At 40.3% G+C, this 18,354-nt stretch overlaps 1 protein-coding gene across 8 annotated transcripts in view; it reads right to left on the bottom strand.

Moving 5' to 3' along the window:
* Nucleotides 1–13,689, bottom strand: part of FKBP5 (FKBP prolyl isomerase 5) — a 100,546-nt gene extending 86,857 nt beyond the window's left edge. For 2 of the 8 annotated variants that reach the window (XM_036870332.1, XM_036870333.1), the window contains exons 1-3: nt 13,532–13,689; nt 7,092–7,196; nt 6,799–6,894 (exon numbers count right to left, since the gene is read on the bottom strand). The gene's annotated coding sequence lies outside the window, so the exon portion shown is untranslated. Of the gene's footprint in view, nt 1–6,798; nt 6,895–7,091; nt 7,197–12,741; nt 12,767–12,983; nt 13,161–13,531 lie in introns of those variants that run through there. The other 6 variants (XM_036870330.1, XM_036870331.1, XM_036870338.1 and 3 more) reach the window with 4 other exon arrangements.
* Nucleotides 13,690–18,354: the final 4,665 nt, after the last annotated feature.

Below are 18,354 nucleotides of genomic sequence, written 5' to 3'. Positions count from 1 at the left end.
ACACACACACACACAGAGCCCTCAAAAAAGAAATCTAAAATTTAATTTTGAAGTATTTCTCTTCCCCCCTAATAGCATAAATAGAAGTTAAAATTTGTTATAAAGAGTAATCATCTAAATACAAAACAAGTCACAGATCATAAGAGAGAAAAAAATCCCTTCTCCCTTCAGAAAAATGAAGACAGGAAAAAGAAACCAAACCATGGGAAATACAACTAAGTGATCTGATACAAAGCACTGAGGACATGGAAAAAATTCTTTTGCGTAGATATTTGTGTATTATACAATTCAACTTCACAGTGTTTGAAAATGATAAAGAAAAATAAATATTTCAGTAAAAATGAATCCAGTTAGAAGTCTTTTTTTTCTTTTTTTTTTTTTTTAAGGAATATGGCAGGATGAGCAGAGAAGTCTAGGGTATTTTTATGTAACTCATGCCACTTTTTCTTTCTTTAATCATGGGAAAGAATACAGAACCTGAAAAGATTACCAGCTGTGAAATAATTTTATGACAAAATTATGCTTAAAGTGACTAAAAAGTATTTGTACGTCACACAAATTTTCAAAATGCAGGGAGAGCATCTTGTCAAAGTTAAAACAAGACATTTCAAGGGAAGAAAAGTAGTGTGACAGTGATTTGAAGATGAGGAACTGACATTAATGAGAAAAAATTACGTGCTCTATAAAAACGGAAGGGAGTATTTATTGAGCAACTAGAGTATCCAGACACTAAGCTTAGGGTTTTATAAAAGACATTCTATCACATTGCATCTAGGGAGGAAAACAATATAGAAGGAAACAATGCTTGAATAAGTTTCTCACCATTATGTGTGGCATGTGGTAAAATGTAAGAGACGAAAGCAGATGTAAACTTAGAGACTATGTACTAGTAGAAGTACATGGCTGGGGGCTGTGAGGTGAAAGTACAATAGTTCCCAACTTTTCATGCTAATCTTACTGGACTATCAATCACTCTGTAAAAGAACCTGTGTTCCACCATGACAGAAACAGAAGTCCACTTTTTTTGAGAATGATATTTATGTTTACAACACTATTATATTTATAATTTACAACTCTTAAAAATAAAAGAAAGAAACCCTTTTGTTCCTAAAGCACATTTTGGAGCCTTGGTTTTATTTTTTTAAATACATTTATTTTATTTATTTTGGGCTGCCTCGGGTCTTCGTTGCTGCGCACGGGTTTCCTTTAGTTGCGGTGAGCAGGGGCTACTCTTCCTTGCAGTGCACAGGCTTCTCATTGCGGTGGCTTCTCTTGTTGCGGAACACGGGCTGTAGGTGCACAGGCTTCAGTAATTGTGGCTCACAGGCTTTAGAGCACAGGCTCAGTAGTTGTGGCGCACAGCCTTAGCTACTCCGTGGCATGTGGGATCTTCCCAGACCAGGGATCGAACTCGTGTCCCCTGCATTGGCAGGTGGATTCTTAACTACTGCGCCACCAGGGAAGCCCTGGAGCCTTGGCTTTAAATATTACTTTAAGAATAGTAATGCCTGTCCAAGAAGTGTGATCACAGGCTTCTCATTAAGAATAGAGTGAATTATTATCACATTATTCCTGGCAGTAAAATTATTTCTTACCTTGGTGTTTGACAGCTGTTAGTAGAAAGATTATTGGTAATACCACTGTAATTCCCACCCAGATGGTTAAGAATCACACTAGGATGACAGTAAAAAAGCAGCCCTAGTTTAGCTCTAAAAGGTACAGGCCATTAATTAATTAGCTGTGGATCCTGACTTTACTTCATCTGGACCTCAACGTCCTCATCTGTACAATAAGACTGGTGGACTAGAGCATACTTCCCTACCTTCCTCCCCCTTTTTCCCTCTCCCTGGCCCTTTCTACTTTATGACTTTGGTGATTTAGGATCACCACTGAGATTGGGATTTTTGAGGACAGAGAGGAAAATAGCAGAAACCCTCTAAACTCTGGAGAAAAGGAATAAGAATTATGTAAACAACTAGAATATGGAGAGAAAAAGAGAAAGCCCAAAATACATGTCTACAAAAACAAATGGACAAATTAAAGAGGCATAATGGTTCAGAATAGAGGATCATGAGCTTCATTGTCAAAATTAGTATGATAGTAGTTTCAGTTATACTGACATCAGGAAAGATAGTGAGAAATGCTAGAGATACAGACTTAGAAATGTTATTTGTAACACACAAGAATGCTTTACAAATAACCCAAGAAATCTTCCCAAGTTCCCCCAGTACATATGGAAAAGATGCCATACTCCCTGGCTTAATCATTCATAACTCTGCCCTAACATAATCACTCACTATTTTCCAACAGGTTATTCCCTCCAGTCCATTTGGCTTCACCATTGCAGACAAACCTGTATCTCCCCTTCACTGTCACTCAGTGTTCTGTCAAATGCTTTCTCCCTTCTTTCAATTTATAATAACAATTTATCATGCTCTAACCATGTTTGAGGCACCATTCTAAGCACTTGACATGTATTAACTCATTTAATTCTCTCAACAATCCTAGGAAGGAGGTCAAGTAACTTGCTAAAGGTTAAACAGTAGCAGAGTCAGGATTCCAACACAGGCAAACTGGCTCCAAGGAGCCTGTCCTCCTAACTTGCTAACTAGTCCTACAAGGCTTAGGTGGAGTTCTGTCACCTTCCTGAAGTTCTCACCTGCTTAGCAATTATTCCTGCCTCTTGAGACCTTAAGTAAACCACTCCTTTGTCACTTACCACAAGACCTAGGTTGTTATTTATCTTTTGTGCACATGTTCTATCTTTTCTAAGGACAGGATCTTGGCTTATTTATCCTGTAACACTACTTAGCACCGAACAGAACTTATTATCTGGAACACAAAAGTGCTTATTAATGAAACTATAATAGCATTTAATATTTATTGAAGACATATGCCAGGTTCTGGCCTAAGTACTTTATATGCATTGTCTCATTTATTCCTCACAACCCTTAGGTAGGTATTAATACTGCCTGCACCTCCCATTATTATAGATGAGGAAACTGAGGCTTAGAGAGAAGCTACATATCTTGTCCCATATCACAAAGTGGTGCTGACAGTCTTACTTAAGGGTCTAACCAGAAACTTAATCTCCAGCCAACCACAAAACACCCTGAAGAAAGAATCAGTCCTAACAACAACTCAGTTCAACTTTCACTTACTCTGCAGCACTATGCTGAACACCAAGGATTCAGAATTAGAGGCACAGCTGCTGCCCTCATGAAACTCACAGTGCACTAAGACTTCAGGACCAAACTGTGATATCACAGGCAGAGCCACCATCATCAAAACTTAAGGAAGATTTTAACTTATATTTTAAATCAAAATATCTAAATAATCCTTGGAAACTCTTCCATCCCATTCCTTCTCCCTTCAGGCTTCCCCCACTCCCTCTACCCTAGGACTCATCTCTCTAGTTTCTGTATTACAGAGTAGAAGGATCCCACTAATCCTGACAACTATTAGGATGTCTAAATTTAATTTATCAGTAGCTCAGACTCAAGGGTCTATTTGGCGAATTCCATGTCCATAATGAAATATGGGCAATGGACAGCTAGAAAAAACCAGTAGCAAGGAGAAGCAGCAAAAAGAGGGAGATGAAAGTCACACTGTATAGCAAAGTTAAGAAAAAGCAAGAAAAGCAGGAGAGTGGACACAAATAGAAGGTGAAAGTGAGTCCAGAATAAATCCAGTAGAGAGATGTAGATAAATGAAAACACTAAAATCTAATTCATTTTGCGAATGCTGACTCCTTTAATTATTTCTTTTCCTAACTTCTAATGGAAACAGAAAAATACGTAGGTGAAACAATCACTGAAAAAATCATTAACTAGGAAGAGTATATAAATCAGGAGTTTTTCCCCTGAAAAACCACTCATTTTAGAATTTCAGAGCTGCAAAAAGACCTTAGAACACTATCTAATCCAACCCATTCATTTTACAATTAACATAAGGCTCAGTAAGGTTAAGTAACTTTAACTTGCCCAAGATCATGTAGCAACACTCCTGAATCTCATCCCTGTCTACGCCTACTATACTAGGCTTCCTAGAAACGGTGTAATTTTCTCTTCCATTTTCTACTCTTAATAACTATTAAATTAATTTCTGCATAAGCATCTCAGAATCCCATATTATTCCTACTTCCCATAGAAGAAAATAATCAGATATTCTGGATTATCTAAAACAATATCAAATTTTATTCTCTTATCCCCAAAGTCAGTAATCTTAAATTGGGTCTTGATTTCTACCAGGAGGAAATTCAAACATTTCCCAGAAGAGTGGAAAGAAGAAAGAGCTCCATAAGCTGACCAAAAGCAAGCCAAGTTGATAAGCTACAATCCATCTGTAAAGGACTCAGGCCCAAGACCACTGGAGGGTGGACGACTGCCAGTGGGAAGTAGAATGGATATCACTTATTTTCCCATTTCTATTTCATATCTTCCCAACTAACCTCAGTTTCCTATCTTTCTGACAAACGTCAATTCTAGGAGCCTGTAAAAAGAAGGGAAAGTAATGAGGTAAGAGTATCATGTCACTTTTGGCATAATGGCTTTTTGATAAGAACTATCTTGGTCAGGAAATATGCCACAAGGAATAGAAGGGTTTTCGGGTAAACCCACAGATCTTTATTTTTACCATAAAAACACAAGAAGTCCTTAAAATGTGTTATATACACTCAGTATTTCCCCCACTGCAAAGCACCTGCAGATATTCTGGGCTGGAAGGAACTCATTCTGGGCTATTTCTGTGGTCCAAGAAAGTCTGCTGCCTATATCCCTTGATAAACTGTGGGCCCTGCTGGCCATCATTCACCAGGTTATTTGAGCTGAGTGATTTGGAAATCGTCTCTATCACCTTGGTTTAAATATAATGATTTCCTAGCCCTTAAAAATTATGTGTTTGCTTATAAGACTGACTGAAGCCTTCTCTGAAAGGGAAGAAAATGCTCTATTTTACTTTAGGAACATATCTTAATTTTGATATGTATGAAGTTCATTATAGATTAGGGATAACTTCCCGCTAACATGTTACCCAAATTAGGACAACTGGAGTGGAAATGAAAAAGGACGAAAAGATAAAAAGACATTATAAATTTAAAAACAAAGTGATTTAGTGACTCACTGAGCTTAAGAAGCAAAGGAAGAGTAAAAAATGACCAGTAAGAATAATGGTGTCACAAACAGCTAAAGAGGAAAGTCAGGAAGAGAAGTGTTTTGACTGGGGGTGGAGAGAGGGGGTGTTGGTGTGCAGTTGCTACAGAGATGGTATTTAAACATATTTAGTTTCAAGACAAGCGAAAATTTGGGCCTCAGTTTTGCAAGGCCTGGAGTTTAGACATAAGATACAGATTTGGAGCCTAAAAAAGCACAGCAATGACTGAGTTTTTAGAGAAAGAGAAAGTAACAGCAAAACATTTAGACAACAGCATTCCTCAGACACTACACTTTGAAGATAATCTAATTTACCAGATGAACAGTACTACCTTATTCTATAGATTAGAATATTTGGACTAATTTATTATAAATAAAAAGCTAAAAAATTAATCTTTCTTTTCCAGGCTATGAATTGACAGAAAGGAACTTAGAATAAAAATAGGTTCATAATTACTGATTGTCCAAAGTTAAGCCTCTGAGTTAAAACACACTGCTTTTCAGGTTTCTCTATTTACAACAAAACTTTTGAAAAAAATTGAGAGAAAAATCTGGTACACTAATACCACTACTATTTTACAATATTTGTGAGAATGTATCAGTTTTTAAAAGCACACTAACCAAAATGTTGATAATTAATAAATCTGAAGAATGGGTATATGGAGGTTCATTATTATTCTCTCCAGTTCTGTGTACGTTTGAAACTTTCATAATAAAAAAGTCTAAAAAAAAAGGCTACCTACAGATATTTTTAAAGTTCTATCTGCAGTTAGGGTTTGACAACTCAAAGCAAAATTCTAAAAACTTTTCAAATAATGTCTTATTCATGCTCAACAGACCAATGAAATTTAGTGTATATGAAAGGGAGATAAGGCCCTGTCATTTCAGAGGAACATGAATATGTTCATTAAATGGAGAAAGTCATCCTTTTATCCATGTTGGTTGAGTTGGACATTTGTCATTTTTCTCTTCAAAGAACTTATATTTGTTAAAGAAAAATATATAGACCATATAAATGTATGGTTTTTGTTAGTAAAGGCAACATAAATGTTTATCCCCAGTTATCAATGATTAATTTGTTGAAACTGCTGGCTAGTCATTCTGTTACTTCAAATCATATTCCACTCTAGTAAATAACCAAATAAGCAAATTTCTTATGTAGATGCAAAAAAACTAATTAAAAAATTAATATCCATAAATAATGCCCAATCTTAAATTGTGAAGAACACATATTTAAGATTATATAAAATAGTAAGTCGAGGAAAAAAGCTGAACGTTTTAAACAACTGACATAGTTTAAACTGTGATTTAAATAGGTTTAATTTAAAGCAAATCACTCTACAGCAGCCCTAAAACTAACAGTGAGCATCAAATTCACCACCTTATATTTACCACTTACCTACGATCAAGATTAGTTTATATGGTTTACAAGCACCAATCCTTCCCTCTACTATAAACACCACCCAAAAATGACAATCAGCTTTGTTTGCCTCTTCTTTGTCTGGTGAGTTCCAGGACAGTAAAGATTGCACGTTTGTGCAAAACCTAGCATACTGAAGGTGTGCAACTCTCTTAACAGGAATTATCACTACCTTCAATTCCCAGGAAGCTATCGCTAGGTATCAGTCTCATTCCCTAGGTGACTTACACAGGATAACAAAATAAAGCAGTTTCCTGGCTGGCAGTTTGCCTTGAATTATTTTCAGGATCTTGTTTCTTCTAACAGAAATATGTTGCCATGAACCTTCAAAGAGAAGCAGCATAGATACATATATGTAGAGACAAAAGACTGTCAGTAATTTTCTTCTCCTACATCATTATTAAAGCATTGTTTAATTTCAAATTGAGGTATTTCACTTTTTTCAGATAACAGGGTCATTCTTCTCATCTTCAACAAATTTTTATAGTTTTTTTTTCCTTATGAAAGTAAAAGTTACATACCATAAAATGCACGGATCTTAAGTATTCAGCTGGGTAAATGTGAACAAATGTATACACCAACAGTTGGTGAATCTGGAAGTTCCTCGTACTGGTCTTGCAACTGTTCTGTAAGTTAAAAATTACATGAAAATTAAAACTTACCCCAAAAGTGTACACTTGAATTCCATAGCTTGATGCCCAAATCAAGTTATAGAATATTTCCATTACCCTAAAAAGTTCCTTTTTGCCCCTTTCCAGTCATCCACAGCCCTTACCCAGAAATCATTGTCCTGATTTCTATCACCATACCTAAGTTTGGCCTGTTCCTATATTTTTTATAAATGGCATCTTATAGTACATACTTCTGTTTGGCTTCTCTTGCTCTGAATAATATTTCTGAGATTCATCTATGTCACTGTATGAATCATTAGTTCATTACTATTGTAAAAAAAGCTGCTATGAACATTTTTATCAGTCTTTCTGTGTACATATACTTTATTCCTCTTGGTGTAGCAAGATTTCATTTAAAAAAAAAAAAAGGTTTCACATATAAATAAGCCTGTGAAGTCACATAGTATAGATAGATGGATTGATTTATATATATACATATACATATAGCAAACATACAGTTTCATATATAATGCAAATATATATAGCATAGATACTTTATCTGTGTGTATATATTTATGTGTGTGTGTATATATATGTGTGTGTGTCTCTACAAATGGATTCTGAGAGGTCCACCTAGGACCAACAAAGATATTTTAGAAGACCTTATAGGGCTTCCCTGGTGGCACAGTGGTTAAGAATCCGCCTGCCAGTGCCGGGGACACGGGTTCAAGCCCTGGTCCGGGAAGATCCCACATGCTGCAGAGCAACTAAGCCCGTGCGCCACAACTACTGAGCCTGCGCTTTAGAGCCTGCAAGCCACAACTACTGAAGCCCGCGGTGCCTAGAGCCTGTGCTCTGCAACAAGAGAAGCCACAGCAATGAGCAGCCCTTGGCGTACCGCAACGAAGAGTAGCCCCGGCTCGCCGCAACTAAAGAAAGCCCGCGCACAGCAACAAAGACCCAGCTCAGACAAAAATAAATAAATAAATAAATTCATTAAAAAAAAAAAAGACCTTATAAAGTTCATAGTGCAAGTAAATTTAAGATAGGAAAGATGACATTTCAATTTTTCTTAATAAGTATTATGTTTTAACCTAAGACTAATTCAAAAGAGAAACAAATTTCTTTCCATGTAAAGTACCCTGTTTTGCTTCAATGAAATACCATTCTTCTCATAACAAATCCCCTTCTCAAACTAGAATTTCAAAACATTAAATATTACCATCCACCATGTAATAATTTTTTATGCTAGGGGACAAATACAAAAGCTTTCAATATTATATTTTACTGTCTTGCTTTTTTAAAAAGTTAAAAACATGGAAATAATTCCATTGGCTAATATTTAACATGGGTAAAGACCATTTCATCCTCATTCAGAATACTGTATATTCTGAAAAAGGCTAGGATGTTTCCTCCGTTCCAAAAAGTAACTTACTACAGCATTAAGTCTGTGATAGAGACATTCTAACCTTCAAATTCTATGTGTAATTTTCGGCAGACAGTAGAGGAGGATCTTTAATTTCCAGAGATAGAACATTGAGAAACATACACACAAATCTGATTTTTGATGAGATCAATTTGAAATTCCCAAGCCTGTTTTTGATAATCCGATGATCATTTTCAGGGGACTAGGAGTGGCTCCTTATTTAACATCATACATAAATTGCCAAGACTGAGGCTGAACACTACAAACGGTTCCAGAAATTTACCATCATCTGCTTTAGGAAGGGTTTGCAACTACAAAAGGGAAAAAAAAAACCTCTTCTAGCCTTTGATCTTTCTCCATCTTTTATTCTTCCTTCCAAACAATGAGCAATTTCAAGACCATACAATTCAAATGTACTATATATATATATATTTTTAAAATAAATTTATTTATTTATTTTTGGCTGCGTTGGGTCTTCGTTGCTGGGCACGGGCTCTCTCTAGCTGCGGTGTGTGGGCTTCTCACTGCGGTGGCTTCTCTTGTTGCAGAGCACGGGCTCTAGGCTGGCGGGCTCTAGAGGGCAGGCTCAGCAGTTGTGGCACACAGGCTTAGTTGCTCTGCGGCACGAGGGATCCTCCCGGACCAGGGCTCGAACCCGTGTGCCCTGCATTAGCTGGCGGATTCTTAACCACTGCGCCACCAGGGAAGCCCCCTATATTTTTAATCTTAAAAAACATTCCTAACATTTGGATAGTCCCTAACTTTCACAGGTGCGGAACTGTTTACTTAAGAACCCATTATTTAACTCTGAAAATACATAATTTTCATTTTTCTAATAACCACATCTTTTTCTAAAAAGAAAAAAACCTTGATTAACTAAGTGTTACAAAAATGACAGCAGCTCCAAACAGCTACAATTCCCAACTTTCAATACCTTTTGCCTGATTGTGTTAGAGAACTAAAATTTTATTCCTACTTTCTAAAATGTTTTTCTTCTAGATCAAGAATAGAAAACAGGTATACCAAATGTGTAGACCCTATACTCCCTCTGGTGGTCCTTCACTCTTATTAACCAGATGTTTTCCAAAAGACTAGAATAGTAAAATAAGCAAATGAATATGGCCCACTGAAGGATTATAGTCTTACATGTTTGAGTTTCAGCTGAATGCAGGTCAAGTCTCATAACAAACGATGAGGAACAAATTATTTTGAGTACTTGAGTTTTAGTGTTTCAAATACTACTGAAATATTCTTAGTAACTTGTTACACAAGGTCCTACTATAAATTATTTTAACCTGTCTCATTTGGCAGAACTGTCTTTTACACAATAAACATCTTATTTGCAAAAGAAAAAAACCCACACTTAAGTGGCTACTGTTTTTATTTATTTATTTTTAAATTTATTTGTTTGTTGGTTTGTTTTTTGGCCACATTGGGTCTTCGTTGTGGTGTGCAGGCTTCCCATTGTGGTGGCTTCTCTTGTCGCGGAGCACAGGCTCTAGGCGTGCGGGCTTCAGTAGTTGTGGCTCGCGGGCTCTAGAGTGCAGCTCAGTAGTTGTGGCGCACAGGCTTAGTTGCTCCCCAGCATGTGGGATATTCCCGGACCAGGGCTCAAAGCCGTGTCCCCTGCATTGGCATGCAGATTCTTAACCACTGCACCACTAAGGTAAGTCCCGTGGCTACTGTTTTTAAATCAATAGTTACGTGATTTACCTACCAACGTCCACCTAATCTCTGGTGAGTGTAGATTTAATTTTCCTTACACTTTTGGGGACATAATGTCAGAAGTTAAAAATGCACTGTAAAAAAATTCAGAATGTAAAACAATGAAAAAACAAAATCTAATTACTAATCAGCTAGGTTAGAAAGTTCACACAGTCTTAGAATTATAAAATGTATAAAATATTTAATTGTTCAGCATAAAATAATTACAGAATTTAGTATGCCAAAATATATACAGTATAGATTCTTTGTTAGGAATTGTGGAAAATTATATTAAAGGCCTACAGAAAATATTCTTAATGACAGATACAGCATGCATACTACTGTTAAATAAAGCAGTATTAATGTCTAACAGTATCATGTGATCTATCCTCAAATTTAGCTGGTTTAATATGTGTCCCTGTTCTTTTGTAGCTTTATTCATTCAAAAATATTTGCCCACCCCCAAACTAAAGAGGAGCCACACCTGAGGGTCAGTGACTTAAAAACACTCCCAACATTTATTGTGTAGATGCAAGAATTCAACTTATGCTTAATTTTGAAACTGTAATGTGGTTGATAGTTTTACGATATGGTCTACCGCAAGTTAAAGTGGACAACAATCTGTAATTAAAATATGTAAAAATTGAATTTGAAAATGGTCTTTTAATTAAAGGGCACTTTTATAGTTAAAGTTCCCCAAATATGCTTTACGTAAATAAAACTAAGAAATATAGCTTTAATTTATGATATGTGGTATATTTAAGCATCATTATAGGATAATGACTATAAAACTTCTAATTACACATAGTAGTTAAACTAATATATTCCTATACACTTTAAAGGACCATTATATACATCACCCATAACCCCAGTCTCATAAGATTCCTTAGAACTACTTATACAGAATAAAACCCACTCTGCACGAGTCACTGTTCAATCTACCTTCACTAAACATCAAAAAGCCAACTCAGCTTTCAACAGTAATAACTTCTTCTACAGCTATAGAAAGAGGATGCTCTTCCTTCTCCAGACTGGTTCTAAGGTAAGAAGCCTTTAGGAAACAAAACAACCTAAAATATGTATCCTTTTCCAATCCAAGGGTAAACAGAAAATTGAAGATTTCACTAGTTGCCTAATCCAATATTTTAAAATGTTCATGTTGAACTGGTTAAAATCATGTTTTAAAAAAGAAATTCACGCAAAATTCCCATCACTAAAAAAAACTGAAGATTCAGAAACACACTTGTTTTGTTAAATATTGGAAAGACAAAGACCTCACAGCATGTAAGCCTGTTGTCTTAGAGAAATAAAACATTTTATAAAGTCCATCTTTGATTTTTTAAAAAATCCCAAATAGTCACAACTAGACTATTGGTTAAAGAGTTCACCTTTAAAAGGTGTTACTAATTAGCTATGTAAGTAACTAAAATTACCATTCAATGAAACACTAATAAAGTAGCATAATTAAAATAACTGTCCTTAAGAAGTTAAACTTACATCTCTTAAGTACAAATCATACCCAGCATAGATATAAAAAAAGACACATTAGAAGAAAATAACTGAGTAATCTAAATCAATTGTTCCTCACAAATGAATGTTATTAATAACCTTCATAATATATTTTAAAGTAATTATACATTATTTAAAAACGTTTTTTTCTATAGATGTCCTAAATTGGTCAGGGCCATAATTGTAGACTGTTAAGTGAGGTCAGATGGGAGAGAAACAGAAAATAAGTGAAAAGTATAACAAATAAAAATTTCCCACAAGAACAAGAAGTTTTTCAACTCTATCCTTGAAAAAAAAACACAAAACAAACAAACTCTTATGTGGGGCGCGGGGTGGGGTGCGGGAGAATTCCCACAGACTACTCAAAATACTGACAAAATATGCCTTAACTTTTCCCTTGTCTACAATCTAACAAAACGGGAAGACAATGAAAATAAACAATCCTGTGAGCCCTCAGAGAGGCAAAGAAAGCTCCCATTCAACGCTAAGCCTTATTCTACTCCTGTAAAGTAAATCCAAAACCACGAGCTCAAACTGCTTCATGAAGAATTTACTGAATGGCGGCCAAACGTTGTACACGCTGCTCTGAACCACACTGAAGGATATCTAGAGTTCTGCGTTCTCCATTTACAACCTGTACCTTACTATGCATGCTTTCGCCACCACTGCAGAAACCGATTTTTACAAAGATGTTCCTCCCGGGCAAGTCAATGGAAAGAAGGCAATCTACAACTGACAACACGCGCCCCCCCCCCACCTTCTTTTTTTTCCAATCAATACTAGTTTTGACTCCTATACTGCGGCCAGCACACCTTTTTAGAAATCATTAAGGGAGAAGGCGTTATAACGTCCCGGAGTGAACTGAATACTGAGCTCTGAAACAACTTTTCACTGGCTTTCACCTGGCACTAGGATTATCACCTGTTAGAACGGCGCCGCACCCGCACCCTCTACGAGCGGCCGAGAGCGGGGATGCTGTTCCCAGTCACTGGTCCCTGGGCGGCAGGTGAAGGCGGTAAACGCGCATCCACACCCACCGCCCGGGGAGCGCAAACCGAAAGCCAGGACGGCGGCGGCGGGACGCTCCGTTATCCTCACTCTCGGCTGGCCCGCCAGGTAAGCGCGGCTCCATCGCGCCCGCGGCGTCCCGGTGCACGGCTCACCCCGGCTCCACTTCTCCCGCCGCCCGGGCCCCGGAAAGCGAAGTTTCTCTCCCGCCCGCGGCAGCTGCTGTTCACGCGCCGCCCGGCTCTCCGCCGGTCCCGCCGTCTGCTCCGGGCTGCCGCGGTCACGGGCGCCGGGCCTCGGGCGAGTCGGGGGCCGCGGACGGGAGCCGGGACCTGTCACCCCGGGAGGGAAACAAAAGCCGGGTGAGGACCAGCGGGCGCGACCGGCCTCGCCTCCGAGAGAGAGAGCGCGGCGGGGGGCGGGGAGCCGCTCCAGCAGCCGCCGGCTCCGAGCCTCCGGGAGGGAGCCCCTGCCCCGCGGCCCGGCGGGACGTAGAGGAGCCCCGCAGTGGAGCTAGGGGCCTCCGGCGCGCCCGCCTGGGGGCTCCCCAGGCTCCCCTGGCCCCGACGCGCCGCTCCCGGGCTGGGGAGCCGCGTGAGGGGGCGGGGAGGCGGCGCAGCGGCGGCCGGACAGCGAAGCAGGGAATTCGGCTCCCTGGGCTTAGCGACCACACTCCCCATCCCTGCGGCCATGGAGCCAGTACCTGTCGCCGCGGTTGTTCGTCTGCTCTGTCTCTCTCCGCCTAACCCGCGAGCCGCTGGCCCCTCAGCCCGCCCAGCAGGCCGCCCGCGCGCCGGACGCCGCCGCCGGAGACTGGCAGCGCCCGCGAACCGGCCCGAATCCCCCGGGCAGCGCCCGGCGCCGTCCCACCTCCGCCGGCCGCAGGACCCGCCTCCCATAGGGCCCCGGGGCTGTCAGTCCGCCCCCAAAAGGCGCGCGGGCTGTCGCTCCGCCTGTCCGGATTGGCGGCCGCGCGCCGTCCATGCAAATAAGGCCCCTCCCCCGACCATTTGCACCTCCGCCTTGGTGTAACCTCCGCCTCTCCACGCCAGCCCACGTGTCTGGCCCTTGCCCTTTGTGGGGGCTGGAGGGAAAGGATGGAGGAAACTGACCGACACCCCCTCACACCATCCCTTATCTCCGGGAAAACTAATGCCTAAAGAAGCTAGTTGACTAAACATACGGATCTCTCTCTGAAAGGTCTGCCCTCCTGTCTGCCCACTAGGCCTGCCCTGAGGATGGAGAGTGACAGACCAGGCTTGTTTGTGTGAGGTTAGCCCCAGGAAACAATACCAGGAACTCAAAGTTGTCCATTTGGAACTGGGGAAAATCTCACCTGGAGAACCATAGCACATAGCACATAGCACTTCCCTCTGGACACTCAGGGACTGTGAAGACTACGCTTTCCTGTGGCTTTCTACCTTTCAAACATGAGATCCCAGGTGACTGAGACAGCAAAGGGACTTAAAAGATGTCTGTGTTCTCTGCCACCTGCGAAAGGGTAGGCCTGCTGAGCAACTCGGCTTCAGGAGGTGCTCAGGCCCCTCCAATGAAATGGCCACCCAGAGATTCAGATGAGGGTACTGAGCTAGCCACCTGGGCCTTAGGGAATAGCTAGCCCAATCTCATTTTTGAGGAAACAGAAACCTGAAGTCCCATAGCTATGGAGCTTATTAATTACCTATGGAAACCTAACATCTCCTAGCTCCACAACTGCTGTCTAAGCTATATCACCTGGGTCATTTAGGTACTGATGACAAGCTTCTACAAATCACCATCCCTGCCTTCAAGAGGTGCTGCCTGCAGAAATAACCACTAGAGCTGACACTGAAACCTCGTCAAGGGCAAAGGCCCTGTCTCAGTGCCTAGAAGCTTCCCTTTTTACCAGATGCCAGGGAGAGTCACTGAAACAATTTATTTGTGCATTAATTCAGTAAGACAATGGTGATTAAAACTACTCTGCATACTAACACCAGTTGATTAAGCATCTACTATGCTTTTTAACAGCAAGTATTAAGGACTGTGCTGTGTGCAGGGTATACAGAGGTGAGAGGACACTGTCCCAGCCCTTAAGGGCTTCAGCCTAAAAGACAGTGACATCCACATTGCATGTCAGTGCTCCTTATGTTTCAGAGACTGTGACAGATGTCTGCATAGGGAGTGGCTATGCATAGGCCAGTGGAGGACTCCAAGGAGAGGGGAATTCGCTCTTCCTGGGAGAGTCAGGAACGGCCTGGAAGAGGTGACTCTAGAGCTGAGTCTTAAAAGATAAGTATTAAAAGATGGTGTTTTTGCCAGACTGACAGATGTGGAAGAGGAAGGAAAGGAACTCCCCTGGGGGGGTGGGGGGGGAGGAGGGAATAGCAGGAGCAAAAAGAATGCAGACCTGGAAAAGCCTAGTAACTGAGGGAACAGCAAGGAACAGTGTGGGCAAATCTGCAGGGCTGTGTGGCCATGTCACATGGTCTGGGACCAGGCTCTTCCAGGAGGAAGACAGAAAGACCCGGGAGGCTGCCAGGCTGTGTTGTAACACACCGCAGCAAACAACAACAGGCCCTGTAGATACAGCTGCAGACTTTTTTTTTTTTTCTAGGCCAGAGTCTGTGGGGAACAGTCAGTTCCACAGTTCCGATGGCAGCCTGGCTGGCCACACCCACTCTCTCAGAAAACCACTCCGGTCACTGCACTTGCCTGCCTCAGCATTTGGAAACACGCGTGCTTGTAATTTCCCTAAGCATTGCTGCCCTTCAGAATGCAAAGATAACGTGGGCTATGGCTGCAGACACCTGGGTGTGAGATGAGCAACCCTTTCCTCGTGCGCACAGGAGTCCTCTGCAAGGCCTGTCACCACAGCTGGCTTCATGGGAGTGTAACCTGTGCTCGGATTAATGCTCTGCTGTTACTGTCCTGAAATTCTTAATAATTTTTTAACAAGAGGCCCACATTTTTATTTTGTGATGGGACCAGCAAATTATTTGCCCATCCTACCTGCCACTGTTAATGCCCCTAGGAATGCTTGTGATACTGCTCAAACCATATCTCATTTAAAATACTTGGCATAGGGAATTCCCTGGTGGTCCAGTGGTTAGGACTCTGCACTTTCACTGCCCAGGGCACAGGCTCAGTCCCTGGTCAGGGAACTAAGATCCCAGAAGCTGCACTGCACAACCAAAAAAATAAAAAATAAAATAACTTGGTTTGTTCACATGCATTGTATCACCTGATTCTCACAGTGACAATGTGGAGTAGGCCTACATTACCAGTCCCATCTATCAGTTGAGAAAACTGAAGTTTGGCAACCTTCTCCAGGTGGCACAGCTAGGAGGTGGCAGAGTTTGTATTTGAACTCAGCCCACCCAAGCACTATTCCATCCACTTCAGAGCTACCTGCATGTCAGTTTCAGAATCCTTTCAAATGTAGATTTGTACATGAAGGATTTTAAGAGTCAGAACACCTGATGGAATGGATATCTGTCATTTCATGGCTATCACCTTTTAAATAGTTTTTCATCAATTTTGAAAAACTCTCAGCCATTGTATGTTCAAATACTCTTTCTGTACATTTTCCTCTTTCCTTCTGGGCCCCCAGTTGAAATATGTATTAGACCTTCTCACTACATCCCTTTCTTCTGTATTTTCTATCTTTTGTCCTTCCATGCTTTGTTCTAAAAATTTCTTCTGACTCTTTCAGTTCACTAATTCTCTCTTCAGCTTTTTAAAAAAAAATCTCCTCTTAAACCCATCCACTGAGCTCTTAAATTTGGTTATTCTATTTTTCTTAGTTCTAGAATTTCTATCTGGTTCTTTTTCAGATCAGCTATGTCACTTCTTATATCCCTTAGTGCCCTACTTAATTTTCAAGCTTGGCTTTTCTCTCCTTAAACATAGTAAGTATAGTTGTTTTAGGGTCTGTGTCCCTGGTGGGGGGAGGAGCACAATCTGGAGTCCCTGGGGGTCCACTTCCATTGTCAGTTTTTCCTACTGGTTCTTCCTCATGTTGTTTTATCTCCTCATGTACCTGGTTATGTTTTGGACATTGTATTTGAAAAATCATTTGAGACATTGATGATACTATCTTCCTCCAGAAAGGATTTCCATTTGTTTCTGCAGGCATCCTGGGACACCAGCAAGCTAGGATCACCTTAACCCAATTTCAGGGGCTTCGGATTTTCTGAGCCTCTCTGATAACTTGAAGCTAGACTAGAGTCTGTGGGAGGGTTTGTTCATTTATGGTTTCCCCTTACTCAGTGCTACAGATCTTTGAGGTCCCAGTTGAAGATGGGGAGGTTTTTTTTCGGTTATATATTGTTTCATAGCAAACTGTCCCCAAATTTAGCAGTTTAAAACAGATGTCAGTAGATTTTTTTCTTAAAGGGCCAGATGGTAAATATTTTAGGCTTGCAGGCCATATGGTCTCTATCATAACTACTCAACTCTGTCATTATAGTACAAAACAGACATAGACAACACATCAATGAATGGCCTGGCTATTTAACAATAAGATTTTATTTGTAAAGACAGGCAGCCACCCTCAACCTGATAAAGGACATCTACAAAAACCCACACCTAATATCGTGCCTAACAGTGAGAAACTAGATACTTTTCCCAGAAAACAAAACAAGGAACAAGACAAGGATGTCCACTCTTGCCACCTCTATTTAATATTGTACTGGAGGTCCTAGCCAGGGCAATTAGTTAAGAAATAGAAATTAAAAGGCGTCCATGGTGGAGCCACTATGGAAAACAGTATGGAGTTTCCTCAAAAAACTAAAACTAGAACTACCGTATGATCCAGCAGTTCCACTCCTGGGTATACATCTGAAGAAAATGAAAACACTAATTCAAAAAGATACATGCACCCCAATGATCATAGCAGCATTGTTTACAATAGCCAACATATGGAAGCAACCTGTGTCCATCAACAGATGAATGGAAATAGAAAATGTGGTTGGTAGATAGATAGATATACACAATGAGATATTACTCAGCCATAAAAAAAGAATGAAATTCTGCCATTTGTAACAAATGTGGATGGACCTAGAGAGCATCATGCTTAGTGAAATAAGTAAGATGGAGAAAGACAAATACTCTATGTTATCATTTCTATGTGGAATCTAAAAAATAAAACAAGCAAATGTATATAACAAAACAGAAACAGACTTACAGATATAGAGAACAAACTAGTGGTTACCCCAGAGGAGAGGGAAGGGGAGAGGGGCAAGATAGGGGTATGGGATTAACATGCAAACCACTACATATAAAATAGATAAGCAAGGGCTTCCTTGGTGGTCCAGTGGTCAAGACTCTGTGCTTCCACTGCAGGGGACATGGGTTCCATTCCCTGGTCCATGCCATACAGTGCGGCCAAAACAAAAAAAACAAAAAAAAAGATAAGCAACAAGGATATATTGTACAGCACAGGGAAACATAGCTATTATCTTGCAATAATTTCAAATGGAGTAAAATCTATAACAATATTGAATCACTATGTTGTATGTCTAAAACTAATATAATACTGTAAATCAA

The sequence above is a fragment of the Balaenoptera musculus genome, chromosome 11, assembly GCF_009873245.2.
Source record: "Balaenoptera musculus isolate JJ_BM4_2016_0621 chromosome 11, mBalMus1.pri.v3, whole genome shotgun sequence".
Lineage (NCBI taxonomy): Eukaryota > Metazoa > Chordata > Mammalia > Artiodactyla > Balaenopteridae > Balaenoptera > Balaenoptera musculus.
The sequence above is the reverse complement of the archived record's forward strand: the minus strand, read 5'-3'. Positions and strand labels throughout refer to the sequence as shown.